The 16,637-nt window shown below is 37.3% G+C and overlaps 1 pseudogene; it reads right to left on the reverse strand.

The window, feature by feature from the left end:
* Positions 1–10,500: 10,500 nt before the first annotated feature.
* Positions 10,501–10,986, reverse strand: LOC118354094 (small ubiquitin-related modifier 2-like; annotated as a pseudogene).
* Positions 10,987–16,637: the final 5,651 nt, after the last annotated feature.

Here is a 16,637-nt window from a genome sequence, read left to right on the forward strand (position 1 = left end):
AAATCTAGAGCAAAAGCCATAAGGAAGATATGTTCTTGATATGTCCAAGGAACAGTACAAAGTTTGATGTGGTTGGAGCAGAGAAAAGATGATCAGTAGAGCAGTAGGAAATGAGGTAAGGATGGTAAGGGGAGAACAAGACAATTTGGGCTATTTTACAGTAAGGCTTTGCCTTGTTTTCTGAGTGAAATGGGAATCTAGGACTTCTCTTTTCAGGACGAGAGTGATATAGCTAAAGTCAGTCTGGCTGCCATGTTGAAAATACAATGCAGGGAGGAAAGGGTAAAAGCAGAAAGATACAATAAGAGGTGATTTCAGTCATCATAATGAGAGGTTATGACTACCTTGGACATGGTGGTAGCACCTGGGAAAATAAAATAGTAGGATTCTTGGTATTTTTTCAACTTTGAAAACTTCAAATCTATAGAAAACTTGCAAGAATCAGACAATGAAAATTCATATATCCTTCACTTGTATTTACTAATTGTTAACACTTACCTTATTATCTCTCTATATATACAGATATTTATGTATTTTTAATATGTATTTGCACACACACGTACATATATATGATATATATGTATATAGAGAGATAAAGATAAAATGTTAAATGATTTTTATAATGTTACATGAATTTTACAAGTGTTAAGCCATTTTACAGTCAGCTAATGACATCATAACACTTCATACTGCAATACCTTATGTATCTATCTCCTAAGAACAAGGATATACTGTGATATTTAATTTTGTTTGTTAATTTGGCAGGGCCATTAAGTGCCCACATATTTGGTTAAGCATTATTCTAGGTATGTTTGTGAGGACATTTCTGAATGAGGTTAACATTTGAATAGATAGACTGAGAAAACAGATTGCTTTCACCATTGTGGGTGGGCTCATACAATCTTAGTTATTTTAATCTTAATGCATGTAGAATTTCTATATCAAGTGTAATTTATGCTGTAGTTTTAGTATATAATTTTTCAAAGAAAAGAAATTTTCCCAATAATTATTTTTAATCAGAATTATGTATTTAATTTTATTGAATATTGTAGTAGGTTGAACAATGGCCCCCCAAAAGACATGTACATGTTCCAATACCTGTATCCTCTGAATGTTATCTTATTGTGAAAAAAGACTCTTTGCAGATGTAGATAAATTAATCACCTTAGCATATCATAGGTTACACAGGTGGATTCTAAATCCAATAGCAAGTGTCCTTATAAGACAGAAGAAAATAGAGAAAAGAGGAGAGAGCCATATAAAGGTGGAGGGAGAGACTGGAGCGATACAGCCAAAAGGAATGCTGATAGTCACCAGAAGCTGGAAGAGGTAAGTATGGGTTCTCCTCGAGAGCCTTTGGAGGAAGTGAAACATTGCTAATGCCTTATTATCACAATCCAGCCTCTAGAAATGTGAGAGAATAAATTTCTGTGTTTTAAATCAATCAAGTTTGTGGTAATTCATTATAGCAGCCCTGGGAAATTGATGCAAATGCTTTTATGCATTATATAGTTTTATCTCTTATTTTGTTTTTAATTGGGAGGATATTCATAGAGGGAATTATATGCCTACAATGTTATTGAAAGGTTTAACTAGTAAGCTGCACAAAAAAGAGCTTGCTAGTAAAATTATTTCTTTTTTTAAGATTTTATTTATTTGAGAGAGAGAGAGAGTGAGCATGAGTGGAGGGAGGGGCAGAGGGAGAGAGAGAGGGGCAAACTCGCCACTGAGCAGGAAGCCCCAGGATGTGGGTTTCAATCTCAGGACTCTGAGATCATGACCTGAACTGAAGGAAGATGCTTAACTGATTGAGCCATCCAGTTGCCCAGTAAAATTATTTCTGCTGAGAATGCCATTATAAGTATACCAATCAACTTCTGCAGCTTATTCTATTTGTCACAACAATATCTGAAGCCAGAATTCTGGAGAGTGTGCACTAAATATGTTACCTGGGATTTAATACAGTTGACCTTAAGGCCTCTATTTTCAGAAATTACTGAAAATGTGAAAGCATGCTTGAGAGGAACTGATTTAACTTTCAGGTAACCCAAGGGAATATTTTACTCAAATTATAATCTGTGATAATGGCCGCTTATAGACATTTTATAGTATGTAATTCATAACAGAAACTCTGCATATTAATTAAATATCATAAAGCTAATCTTTTTGAAAACCGAGATAATTTTCTCTAAAAATGGTATTATTGAAGATATTTGCAAATGACATACCAGATAAAGGGCCAGTATCCAAGATCTATAAAGAATTTGTCAAACTCAACACCCCAAAAACAAACAATCCAGTCAAGAAATGGGCAGAAGACATGAACAGACATTTCTTCAAAAAAAAATACCTACACATGGGCAACAAGCACATGAAAAAAATGCTCCACACATCACATGTCATCAGGGAAATACAAATCAAAACCAGAATGAGACACTACTTTACACCAGTGACAAGGGCTAAAATTAACAAGACAGGAAACAACAAATTGTGGTGAGGATGTGGGCAAAAGGGAACCCTCTTGCACTGTTGATGGGAATGCAAAATGGTGCAGCCACTCTGGAAAACACTGTAGAGGTTCCTCAAGAAGTTAAAAATAGAGCTACCTTATGACCCACCAATGTCACTAGTGGGTATTTAACCCAAAGTTACAGAGATAGTGAAACAATGGGACACCTGCACCCCAATATTTTAAAAATAGATTTTATTTATTTATTCATAAGAGACACAGAAAGAGAGGCAGAAACATAGGCAGAGAGAGGAGCAGACTCCCTGCAGAGAGCCTGATGTGGGAATCCATCCCAGGACTCTGTGACCATGCCCTGAGCCAAAGGCAGACACTCAACCACTGAACTGCCCAGGCGTCCCTGCACCCCAATGTTAATAGCAGCAATGTCCACAATAGCCAAACTATGGAGGGAGCTGTGATGTCCTTCAATAGATGAATGGATAAGGAAGATGTGATATATATATGTATATATATGGAATATATATATGGAATATTACTCAGCTATCCGAAAGGATGAATACCTATCATTTATATTGATGTGCATGGAACTGGAGGGTATTATGCTGAGTCAAATAAGTCAATCAGAGAAAGACAATTACCATATGGTTTCACTTATATGTGGAATATAAGGAATAGTGAAAGGGACCATAAGGGAAGGGGGGGAACTGAGTGGGGAAAAATTAGAGGGAAAGATGAACTATGAGAGACTCCTGATTTTGGGAAACAAAGGGTTGCAGAAGGGGAGGTTGTTGGGGGGATGAGGTAACTGGGTGGTGGGCATTAAGGAGGGCATGTGATGTGATGAACACTGGGTGTTATATGTTGGAAAATTGAATTTAAATTTAAAAAATGGTATAACCATAAAGAATGTGGAATGACCTTAGTAAGTATATCAATTTACTCAACATAAGAAAACTCATAGTGGTGGAAAATAGAGTGAGAGTAAAGAATGTGAGGAGATGTTTGCATTTAATTTGGTCCTTACCCATATAGAGAATTCATAGAGTGAGAAATTTTATAAGTGTTAAGAATTTGAGAGCATCATTATTTGTGTGGGTAATTTAGTCACAACCAGAAAATTCATCCTGGTGAGAAATCCTGTGAATATAAGGAATGTAGGAAGGTATTTAGAGTTGAATTCTTTTTGCAAATCTGCAAATTCAAATTGCAGATAAGCTGTATGAATATTAGTAATGTGGGAAAGCCTTTACTGTGTGTGGACAAGTTACTTAACATTGAGAATTTACACTGATGAGAAACCTGGTGAATGTAAGAAATGTGGCATGATGGTTAGACTTAATTCAGTCCTTACTAAATACTAGAGAATTCATACTGGTGAGATATTTTTAATGAATAGGAGAAATGAAATAAAATCTTTACTGTGTGTGGATAATTTACTCAATGAGAGGATTCATGCAGATGATAAATCATACGAATATAAAGAATATGGGAAGGTCTTTAGACCTGACAGTTATTTTTTCAAACCAGAGAATTCATACTGGTGATACATTATATGAATGCAAGGAATGGGGAAAGCCTTTACTATTTGTGGATAAGTTATTCAACATCAGAGAATTTATATGGGTGAGAGATCACAGGAATATGAAGAATGTGGGATCTAAATGAGTTCGTTCTTCCCATTAGAGAATTCATACTGATAATAATTGTTATGAATATAAGGAATGTGTGTGGACACACATTTAGTGTGTGTGGACAAGTCACTAAATTCAGAGAATTCATACTCTTGAGATACTTGATTAATGTAAGAAATATGAGAAGATATTTATACTTAATTCAGTCCTTATTATAACATAGAGAATTCATACTGGTGAAAAGCTTCATGAATATAAGAAATTTAATAAAGTTGGTTAAAAAAAAAGATTTTATTTTATTTATTCATGAGAGACACACACAGAGAGAGAGGCAGAGATATAGACAGAGGGAGAAGCAGGCTCCCTGAGGGGACCCCGATGTGGGACTCAATTCCAGGACTCTCAGATCATAACCTGAGCCAAAGGTAGACACTCAATCACTGAGCCACCCAGGTGCCCCTATGTTGGTGAATTTATACTGTTGTGAATTATTATGAATGTGGGGAATGTGAGAAAGCCTGTAGTCAAGGAACACACCCTCACATGCAAAAGAGAATTCATACTTGTGAAAAACATTTAATATAACACGTTGTGGGAAGACCTTAAGTAGTGGCTATTAAATTACTCAACGTCAGAGAATTCACTCTTGAGAAAAATCTGTGAACACAAGGTATGTAAGAAGATCTTTCCAATGGCACGCTTTCTTTAATTGGTATGAAGAGTCTTCCAACACGAAATGGGACTTTAAAATTGCCTCACTAAATAATTCCTTAGCTAAAGCAAATTAAAAACATGAGAAAATTAGAACTGCCTTATTTGTAGATCTATAAAAACTTGTCATACTCCTCTACCTATCTCCTACTCTTCTCTTACCCTTCTCCACCTCCAGGACCTAGTTTAACTTTCATCAGTTCCTTAGATTTATTCATTCTCTTCCTTTTTATGAACTCATAAAATTACCTTAATGCATCTTAAAATTGATATTTCCTTTTGGAGAAGACCTCAACATCTAGTCATGTTTAGATCCCTGTGCTATTGTTTGGATTTCCCATATCCCAACATGAAAAGAGAAATGTCTGTCAAGGTGACCTTGAGGTTTTTGTCTTTTATTCATATAAAATATTAAATTAATTGATTTTTCAGATGACAAAACAACCTTGCATTACTGAAATAAATCACCATTAGTCATGATGCATTATCTCTTTTAAACACTGTTGGGGGATCCCTGGGTGGCGCAGCGGTTTGGCGCCTGCCTTTGGCCCAGGGCACGATCCTGGAGACTTGGGATCAAGTCCCACGTCGGGCTCCCGGTGAATGGAGCCTGCTTCTCCTTCTGCCTGTGCCTCTGCCTCTCTCTCTCTCTGTGTGACTATCATAAATAAAAAATAAAATAAAAAAATAAAAAATACGTACATCATACACACCTTACAAACTGTCAAATTTAAAAAATAAATAAATAAACACTGTTGGATTCAGGGGTGCCTGGGTAGCTCAATTGATTGAGCATCTGACTCTTGATTTTGGCTCAGGTCATGATCTCAGGATTGTGAGACTAAGCCCTGAATTGGGCTCCTCACTGGGTGGGCATGGAGTCTGCTTAAGATTCTTTTTCTCTCACTGCCTCTGCTCCTCCCCCCCTTTCCCTCTCTTAATTTTTTTTTAATTGGTGAATTCAATGTGCTAGTATTTTTTTGAGTATTTTTGTGTCTATATTTGTAAGAGATAATTGCTTCTAGGACTTTTTCCATGTGATGCCTTTGTCTGGTTTTGTTCTCAGTGGCCTCATAAATTAATGAGGAAGTGTTCTATTCTTTTTTTTAAAGTTTTGTGAATAATTAGTATTAATTCTTCTTTAATCATCCTGGGCTTTTCTTTGTTGGGAGAGTTTTTAACAAAATTATTGCTAATCCAATCTCTTTATTTGTTATAGGTTTAGTCAGATTTTTATATTTATTCTTGACTTAATTTTGGTATTTTGCATATTTCTAGGAATTTTTCCATTTACCTGCATATCCAGTTTGTTGGACTACAGCTCTTCATAGTATAAACTCTCATTCTTTTTTTTTCTTCCAATTTTTTATTTAAATTCTAGTTAGATAACATACAGTGTAATATTAGTTTCTGGTGCAGGGTTTAGTAATTCATCACATATATACAACAGCTCGTGCTCGTCAAACAAGTGCCCTTCTTCTTACCCATCACACATTTAATCAATCCTCCCCTGCTCCCCTCCAATAGTCCTTAGTTTGTTCTTTATATTTAGGAGTCTATTTTATGGTTTGCCTTTTTCTCTTTTTTTAAATTTTTTAATTTTTATTTATTTATGATAGTCACAGAGAGAGAGAGAGAGAGAGAGGCAGAGACATAGGCAGAGGGAGAAGCAGGCTCCATGCACTGGCAGCCCAACGTGGGATTCGATCCCGGGTCTCCAGGATCGCGCCCTGGGCCAAAGGCAGGCACCAAACCACTGCGCCACCCAGGGATCCCACTTTTTTCTCTTCTTTTCCCCTATGTTCATATGGGTTCCTTAAAGACATTCATTTATTTATTTATTTATTTATTTATTTATTTATTTATTTATTTATGAGTAAGAGAGCATGAGTAGAGAAGGAGCAGAGGGAGAGTGAAAAGCAGACTTCACACTGAGCATGGAGCCAGACATGGGGCCCAAACCCACAATCATGAGATCGTGACCTGAACTGAAATCCAGAGTTGGATGTCTAACTGAATTATCTATGCAGGTGCCCCATGTTCATCTATTTTGTTTCTTAAATTCCACATATGAGTGAAATCGTATGGCATTTGTATTTTTATTTCTTTTTAAAACTTATTTTTTTATTTGAGAGAGAGGGAGATATAGAGAACAAGTGGGGGAAGGAACAGAGGGGAAGGGAGAGAATATCTCAAGCACACTCTGTGCTAAGCTTGGAGCCCAATGAGGGGCTCAATCTAGGACCTGATATCATGATCTGTGTCAAATCAAGGGTTGTATGCTCAACTGACTGAGCCACCTAGCTGCCCCTGTTTTTTTTATTTTTATAACATTAGTGGTAATGTCTCCTTCATTTCTGATTTTAGTAGTTTCATTAGTATCTCTTCCTTTTTTTTTTTTTTTTTTGGTTATTTTAGCTAAAGGTTTGTCAATCTTATTGATCTTTTCAAAGAAGTATATTTTGGTTTCATTGATATTTATTCTTCTTCTGTACTCTGTCATCAGTGTCCACTCTAATCTACATTATTTTATTCCTTCTATTTTCTTCTGTTTGCTCATCTTTTTTTCCTCCAGGACTATGAGGTGGACGTTTAGTGTATTGACTTAAGATTATTCCTCTTTTTGAATCTAAGAATTTACAGCTCTAAGTTTCCACTTGTCTTTCACACATTTTGGTAAGTTGTGCTTGCTATATTTTTACTTATTTCAGACTATCTTCATATTATTTCTTCTCTCGACCATTGATTTTTTGGTAGCATATTGTTTAGTTTTTAGACAAGTTTTTGCATTTCCCAAATTTCTTTCCATTATTAATTTCCATTAAAGAGAAGCATCCTTTTATCAGTTCATTCCTTTTAAATTGATTGAGGCTTGCCTTATAAACCAGCATGTGGTCTAACCTAGAGAATGTTCCATGTGTACTTGAAAAGAGTGTATTTATTCTAAATAAAAAATTTTTTAAAAACGTATTCTGGGGATCCCTGGGTGGTGCAGCGGTTTGGCGCCTGCCTTTGGCTCAGGGCGCGATCCTGGAGACCCGGGGTTGAATCCCACGTTGGGCTCCCGGTGCATGGAGCCTGCTTCTCCCTCTGCCTGTGTCTCTGCCTCTCTCTCTCTCTCTCTCTCTCTCTCTCTGTGACTATCATAAAAAAAATAAAGATATGATCACCTTACTTTAGTCCTTTTGGCATCCCCCACACAGGTTAAAAAAAGACAAACTCAATAATTTCCAAATAAGGTCTATCATGCTTTCTTTGGTTCAAGGGGGGCAATTAGGAAGTGGTCTGCCATCTGTTCATGACTAAGATTGATGACCTTTCAGGGAGGAGGTGAGAAAAAGATGAGTAAAAACACAAAACTTTTCTACCATTTTGAGGATGGCTTTATTTTTTACTGATGAGGTATCCACTTGATTTCTATAAACCTTTGAGTATTTTCCAGAGCTCCTACAAAGTTGACCCAGACAGCTTCTGATTATTTGTTTCTTTATTTATGATGTTTCTGTGGAGAAATGAGAACTTGAAGCCTTCTAGGCTACCATTTTGCTGACATCACTTCTGATTTTTCAATTAAACTTTGTATTTGAGATAACAGTAAATTCACATGCAGCTATAAGAAATAATAATCCTCTCTAGCCTTTACCCATGTTCCCCCATTGGCAAGATCTTGCAAAACTATAGTACATAACATACAATCATATTGACATTGATGTAACCAAAATACAGAACATTTTCATCATCATCAGGATCCTCATATTGCCATTTTATATCCACAGTCACTTCTTCCTTCACTCTTGCAATCAATAATCTGTTATCTAGGGACACCTGGGTGGCTCAGTGGTTGAGGGTCTGCCTTCAGCTCAGGGTGTGATCCTGGAGTCCGGGGATCAAGTCCCGCATTGGGCTCCTTGCATGGAGCCTGCTTCTCCCTCTGCCTATGTCTCTGCCTCTCTCTCTCTCTGTCTCTTGTGAATAAATAAATAAAATATTTTAAAAATCTGTTATCTATTTCTAAAATGTTGTCATTTCAAGAATAATATATAAATGGAATCATGAAATATGTAACCTTTTATGACTGTTTTTTTTCCTTTACTTGGCATAATTCTCTGGAAAATCATTCTTGTTTTTGCATGTATCAGTAGTTAGTTCCAACAATGCCATGATGTGGTTGTATTATGGTTTGCTTTATTATTCTCCCATTTAAGAACATCTGGGTTGTTTTCAGTTTTTTGAATACTATAAATAATATTACTAACAACATTTTTGTAAAGGTTTTTGTGTGAACATGTTTTCATTTCTCTGGGATAAATGCTCAGAAGTGCATTTATATGTCTATGTTTCTTTTTTAAAAATCTGCCAAACTAAAAAAAATAAACAAAAATCTGCCAAACTGTTCTCCAGAGTGGCTGTAGCATTTTACATTCCCACTAGCCATGTATGGGTTAGCTACTTTCTCTACATTCTGCTTACATTCGATGTCACAATTTTCTTTTCTTTCCTTTTTAGTTTAATTTTTTAAATTTATTTATTCATAGAGACACAGCTAGAGAGAGAGGCAGAGACACAAGCAGAGGGAGAAGCAGGCACCATGGAGGGAGCCTGATGTGGGACTCGATCCCGGGTCTCCAGGATCATGCCCTTGGCTGCAGGCAGCGCTAAACCGCTGCGCCACCGGGGCTGCCCTTTAGTTTAAAATTTAAAAAGATTTTATTTGTTTGTTCATGAGAGACAGAGAGAGAGAGAGAGAGAGAGAGAGAGTCAGAGACATAGGCAGAGGGAGAAGCAGGCCCCATGCAGGGAGCATCATATAGGACTCGATTCCAGGCCTCCAGGATCACTCCCTGAGTCGCAAACACTCAACCACTGAGCCACCCAGGCATCCCTCTTTTTTAAAATTTTAAGCAAGAAGTTTATTTAAACAAGGCACTTGACTTGAAGAGAAAGCTACCTCGGATTCATTTCTTTTAGAGTAATTTATCTCTACTTAAAGACACTTTGTCCAACACGTAATAGCTATGTACAAAAATTTTTATAAAATTGTCCTCAGTTTTACAATGATAAAAGAGAAAAATTAAAGTTTTCCAATTTGAACTAAATATGCAAGCATTTTTATATTGTTCTTTTTTTGTTAAACAGTGAGAACAAAATAACTTACTAAAATATAAAGTTAAGATCCAAATGAGAGTGCCACTAATGGAGAAAGGGGGTATTTTCAAAGAACCAGTATTTTTCCCTATCCCATCTTTATTTGATGTTGATGAAGACATATCATTGGCCATTTAGGTTTTTTTTAAAGAAGGCAATGTGTTTGTGCCCATACACAGTTACTTTGTGTACAATAAAGGAATGGGGAAGAGGAAAATGAAAAATTAAAGAAAACTGTACTGTAGTAGTCAGGATATAGTGGAATCAAATTGCAGTTTTCTTTTTCTTTTTTAAAGATTTTATTTATTTATTCATGAGAGACACACAGAGAAAGGCAGAGACATGGGCAGAGGGAGAAGCAGGCTCCATGCAGGGAGCCCAATGTGAGACTTGATCCGGAACTCTGGGATCAGGCCCTGAGCCAAAGGCAGACGCTCAACCGCTTAACTACCCCAGGCGTCCCTCAAACTGCAGTTTTCTAATTGAGAATGGCTTCTTGGTCTGGAAGAAGAGAGTTCTGAAGTAAAGTAGCAGATTCCCTTTTTAATAGATCCCTCCTGTCTGTCTGCTACTGGACCATATCAGTTGTATCTTCATCCTCCATTTCCAACTGTGTAGGTGTGTCTGTTTCATTGATTGGCTGCCCATCAAATCGGAATCTGATCCATCTCATTGACAAACTCTGTCATTCACAATATGCTTTCAATAGTTCACTGAGTGGTGTATGCCTATTAATCTTAATTAATAGGCACAGAATCATCCTACCCCACCACCTTCAAATTAATATGATTGCTGCTTGCTGCTCTTTCTCTTTTTAAAAGATTTTATTTATTTATTCATGCGAGACAGAGAGGCAGAGACATAGGCAGAGGGAGAAGCAAGCTCCTCACAGGAAGCTCGATGTGGGACTCGATCCCAGATCAGGATCATGCCCTGAGCCAAAGGTAGACGCTCAACCGCTGAGCCACCCAGGCGTCTCTGCTTGCTGTTCTCAATCTTGACTCCTTCCTTGGGCTTTTCATCAGCCATGTCAAGTGCCAGAATCCTCTCAGTTGCTGCTTCCCAACAGAGAGGTACCAGGTCACACCAATTGAGAACACAAGCAATACCAGGAGCAGAAGAATGAGGCAGCAGCAGTGGAGGAGCTAATGTTACAATTTTCATTTCAGCTATTCTGATAGATGTGTAATGATACTGCATTGTAGTTTTAATTTACATTTCCCCAATAGCTTCTGGTGTTGAAAATATTTCCATGTATTTATTTGCCCTCTGTGTACCTTTAGTTAAATGTCTCTTTATGTCTTTGCCCAGGTTGTCATTGGGCTGTTTGATTTTCTGCTATTGAGTTTTGTCTGTTATATATTCTAGATACAAGCTGTATGTCAGATATGTGCTTGCAATAATTTCTCCAAAATTTGTAGCTTTTCTTTTCATACTTTATTTATTTATTTTTAATGTTTTCTTCCTGTATTTTTTTTAGAGATTTTACTCATTTATTCTTGAGAGACACACACACACACAGAGAGAGAGAGAGAGAGAGAGAGACAGGCAGAGGGAGAAGCAGGCTCCATGTAGGGAGCCCGACGTGGGACTCGATCCTGGGTCTCCAGGATCACGCCCCAGGCTGAAGGTGGCACTAAACCACTGTGCCACCGGAGCTGCCCTCTTTTCATACTTTAAATGTGATATTTCACAGAGTAAAAGTTTTCTTAAGTTTTTTCATTTATTTTTATTTTTAAATTCAAATTCAATTAGCCAACATCTTAGTTTCAGATGTATAGTTCAGTAATTCTTTAGTTACATATAATACCCAGTGCTCATCACATCATGTGCCCTCCTTGATGCCCATCACCCAATTATAGCTCACCCCCAACATATTATCACCCCTAACATATCTCCCCTCCAGCAACCCTTAGTTTGCTTCCTATAGTTAAGAGTCTCTCGTGGCTTTTCTCTCTCTCTGATTACTTCCCATTCAGTTTTCCTTCCCTTACCCTGTGATCCTCTGTGCTGTTTCTTATATTTCGCATAAGTGTGGAAACATTTTTTAGTTTTAATGAAGTTCAGTTTATCAATTATTCCTCTTCTAGATTGCTTTTGGTGTCATATCTAAGAATTCTTTGCCTTCCCTTAGAGCTTGAAGATTATATGTATATTTAAGTCTTAGAGTTTTATGTTTTTCTTTGAAGTTCATGATCCATTTTGGGTTTTTTTATTTTTTCAGATTTTGATCCACTATATTTTTGACATTTTGTACCTTTCATCTTGTGACTTATTCATTCCATGGCTGGAAGCCTGTATACCTCCTACTCCTCTCATGATCCATTTTGGATTAATTTTATTATAAGATGTGAGACTTAGGTCAAGCAAGTTCTTTTTTTTCTTGTTCTTGTTGTTGTTGTTCTTCTCCTCCTCCTCCTCTTCCTAGTCTTCCTCCTCTTCTTCCTCCTCCTCTTTCTCCTCCTTCTTCTTCTCCTCCGTCTTCTGCTCCTCCTCCTTCCCTCCTCCTTCACTTCCCTCACTTCTTCTCCTCCTTCTTCTCTCTTCCTCCTCCTTCCTCTTCTTCTTCCCCTCTCCCCTCCTCTTCCTTTTTCTTCTAATGCTGTTTGTAAACCTTTTCTCCTTCTCTTCCTCCTTCTTTTTCTACTTCTTTTTCCTCTTCCTCTTCTTCCACTTCTGCTTGTTCTTTGCCTAACAAAGTCCAGTTGCTCCAGCACTGCTTATTATCTTTTCTGCATTTGTGTTTGCATTTTTGTCAAAATTCAGTTAGTTTGACATATTTTCATGGGTCTATTTTTAGATTCTTTATTTTGTTGCATTGATCTACAGGTCTATTAATCTGTCTATAACACAGTCTTGATTTCTGTAATAAATCTTAATCTAGAGTACACTGATTCCTTCTACTTTTTTCTTTTTAAAGTTGCCTTAGGTATTGCAGTTCCTTTGCCATTCTGACATTCTAATCTTTGCTGGAATTTTGGTAGTAATTGTGTTGTCTTTATATTAATTTGTGGGAAATGAACATTTCCTTATGATATGCTGAGTCATCCAATTCATGAACAGAGTATATCTCTACTCTGTTATCTGGAATTTCTTCAATTTCTTTTATCAGTGTTGTGTAGTTTTCCAAATACAAGTCCTGTATATATTTTGTTACATTTACATCTAAATATGTTTTCTGAGCTAATGTAAATATATTATATTTTAAATTTAATTTTGGTGTTTGTATTTTCATTATTAGTATGTAGGAATAATTAATTTTTTGTATGTTTATCTTGTTTTCATTTTCGTATGTTTTTGCTTTCTGTGATGTTGCTGAACTCACTTATTCTAGGAGTTTTTATTTATTTATTTATTTATTTTGATTCCTTGGGATTTTATTTTTTTTTTTATTTATTTTTTTATTTTTTTAAATTATTTATTTATTTATGATAGTCACAGAGAGAGAGAGAGAGAGAGAGAGAGGCAGAGACACAGGCAGAGGGAGAAGCAGGCTCTATGCACCGGGAGCCCGACGTGGGATTCGATCCCGGGTCTCCAGGATCGCGCCCTGGGCCAAAGGCAGGCGCTAAACCGCTGCGCCACCCAGGGATCCCGATTCCTTGGGATTTTAATGTGCACATCTGTGTCATCTCTAAGTAGGGAGAGTTTTATTTCTTTCTCATCTGTATACCTCTTTTTTAAAAAGGTTTTTTAATTCATTTATGAAAGACACAGAGAGAGAGGCAGAGACACAGGCAGAGGGAGAAGCAGGCTCCATGCAGGGAACCTGCTGTGGGACTCGATCCTGGGACTCTGGGATCACACCTTGGGCTGAAGGCAGAAGCTTAACCACTGAGCCACCTGGGCTGCCCTGCAAATGGCAAGATTTTATTCCTTTTGATGACTGATTTCCTGTGTGTGTGTGTGTGTGTGTGTGTGTGTGTGTGTGTGTACCACATCTTCTTTATCCATTTATCAGCTGACAGACATTTGGGCTCTTTCCATAGTTTAGCTATTGTTGATAATGCAGCTATAAACATTGGGGTACATGTGTCCCTTCGAATCAGCATTTTTTTATCCTTTGAGTAAATACCTAGTAGTGCAATTGCTGGGTAGTAGGATAGTTGTATTTTTAACTTTTTGAGGAACCTCCATACCATTTTCTAGAGTGGCTGCACAAGTTTGCATTCCCACCAACAGTGCAAGAGAGTTCCCCTTTCTCTGTATCATAGCCAACATTTGTTGTTTCTTGTATTGTTAATTTTAGACATTCTGACAGGTGTGAAGTGATATTGCATCATGGTTTTTAAAAAAATATTTAATTAATTGAAAGAGAGAGGGAGAGAGCATAAGCAGAGGAGAAGGGCAGAGGCAGAGGGAGAGGGAGAAGCAGACTCCCCACTGGGCAGAGAGCCCTATTTGGAGCTCAATCCTAGGACTCTGAGATCATGACCTGAGCTGAAGGCAGGTACTTAACCAACCAAGCCACCCAGGGGCTTCTCATCATGGCTTTTCAAAAAAAGTATGTATGTATGTATATATGTATGTATGTGTGTTTGTTTATTTATTTATTTATTTATTTATTTATTTATTTATTTATTTATTTAAGAGAGTAGAGGGTCGGAGCAGAGGAAGAGGGACATAGAATCTCTGTGAGGAGCCTAATACGGGGCTTAATCCCATGACCCTGCGATCACTACCTTGACAGAAACCAAGTGTCAGATGTTTAACCAACTGTGCCACCTAGGCACCCCTCATTGTGGTTTTGATTTGTCTGTTATATATTTTATCTCTAGCTTTTATTTTTGGTTCTTTCCTATTATTTCCATTTCTCTGTTTACATTGCTCACCTGTTCTTACATGCTGTCTGTCTATTCATTTGAGCCCTTACCATATTATTCATAGTTGTAAATTCTTGGTCTGAAAATTACAATATCCTTGTCATGTTGAGTTCTGATGTTCACTCTGTCTCTTCAAAATGTGGAGTTGTGTTTTTGTTTTTGGCTTTTGGTATCACGTGTACTTTTTTTTGATAGCTGAACAGATGTATCTGGTGCAAGGAACTGATCTAAATGGGCTTGCAATAATATGGTGGTGAGGTATTCAGAGAGGGAAAACATTCTATATTTCTATGATCAGGTTTCAATATTTTAGTGAGCATATGCTTCTGGGTTGTGAACTATGTAACTTTTCTCACCATCTCCAACCTTTAGGTAAAACGGAATAGCTACAATGCACTGGGGTTGGATATTTTCCTTTCTCCTCATGGAAAACTAGAGCCTGCTGGAGTTGGGTATTTTTCTTCCTGTAGGACAGATAAGCTCTGATAATAACCCAACAGGTTAGCATCTCACTAAAGTTTTCCCTGACTGAAGGTTTTTTAAAGAACAGAATGCTCTGGATACTTCAAAATGGTTCCTTTTGCCCTCCCACTGCCAGAAGCATAAGGGGATTTTTCTCTGTTAATTACTGTGGGAATCTGGTCATGTTCCGGGAGATAAATCTCATAATTTTGTTGGAGTCCTCCATGACTGCTTTTCCCTGGAGTTTGCAACTGTCAGACTTCTCCACACTGAGCTTCCAGTGGCTAATCAATTACACTTCAGATTTTCCTATTCCAGCACTGATTACCACAGTGGTTTTTGCTCTTGAGTCTCTGTACCAGTAAGCTATACTCTCTGTATCCCTCCGTAATTCTCTAATCTTGAGGTCACTGATTTGCTCTGTATCCTCCCATCTTCCCATCTTTTACACATCCCAAAGAATTGACTTTCCAGTGTATTCATCTTTTTATTTAAGATGGAGCAGTGATTTCCAAGCTCCTTACATTCACAACTAAAAACTGGAAGTCCTTGCAGTATCTTTTAATAGAAAATATTTTCAATTTTAATGAAGTCTAATTTGTCTTTTATTTGGTTATTTAATTTTTTAAGATTATTTATCTAAGAGAAAGCGTAAGCAAAAAAGAGCATGAGTGGGGGAGGGGCAGAAGGAGAGGGAGAAGCAGACCCCTCCACTGAGTAGGGAGCCCAATGCAGTCTCAATCCCAAGACACTGGAATCATAACCTGAGCCAAAGGCAGTTGCCTAAATGACTGAGCTGCCCAGGTGCCCTCTTTTATTGTTTATGCCTTTAATATATCCAAGAAATCACTGCCAAACCCAGTGTTATGCAGTTTTTCCCTTATGTTTTATTCTAAAAATTTTATAATTTTAGGTCTTATATTTACATCATGGATCCATTTTTTAAAAGATTTTATTTATTTATTTGAAAGAGAAAGAGAGAGAGAGAGAGTGAGAGAGAGAGAGATCATGAGCAGAGGGGAAGGACAGAGGGAGAAGAAGATTCCCTGCTGAGCAGGCAGTCCAATGCAGGACTCAATTCCAGGACCCTGGGATCACGACCCGAGCCAAAGGCAGGTGTTTGGCTGAGCCACCAGGGTGCCCACTATAGATCCATTTTGAGTTCATTTATGTATGTAATGTTAGGTAAGGATATAACTTCATTCTTTTGCATCCTGTTTTCCTAGCACCATTTGTTGAAAGACTCTTTTCTGCCACCAAATAGTCTTGACACCCTTGTTGAAAACCATTTGACCTTATATATGAAGACTTATTTCAGAATCTCTATTCTATTCCATTGGTCTATATGTTTGTCTTTATGGCAATACCACACTATTTCAATTACTGCAGCTTTGT

This window comes from Canis lupus, chromosome 2, assembly GCF_003254725.2.
Source record: "Canis lupus dingo isolate Sandy chromosome 2, ASM325472v2, whole genome shotgun sequence".
Lineage (NCBI taxonomy): Eukaryota > Metazoa > Chordata > Mammalia > Carnivora > Canidae > Canis > Canis lupus.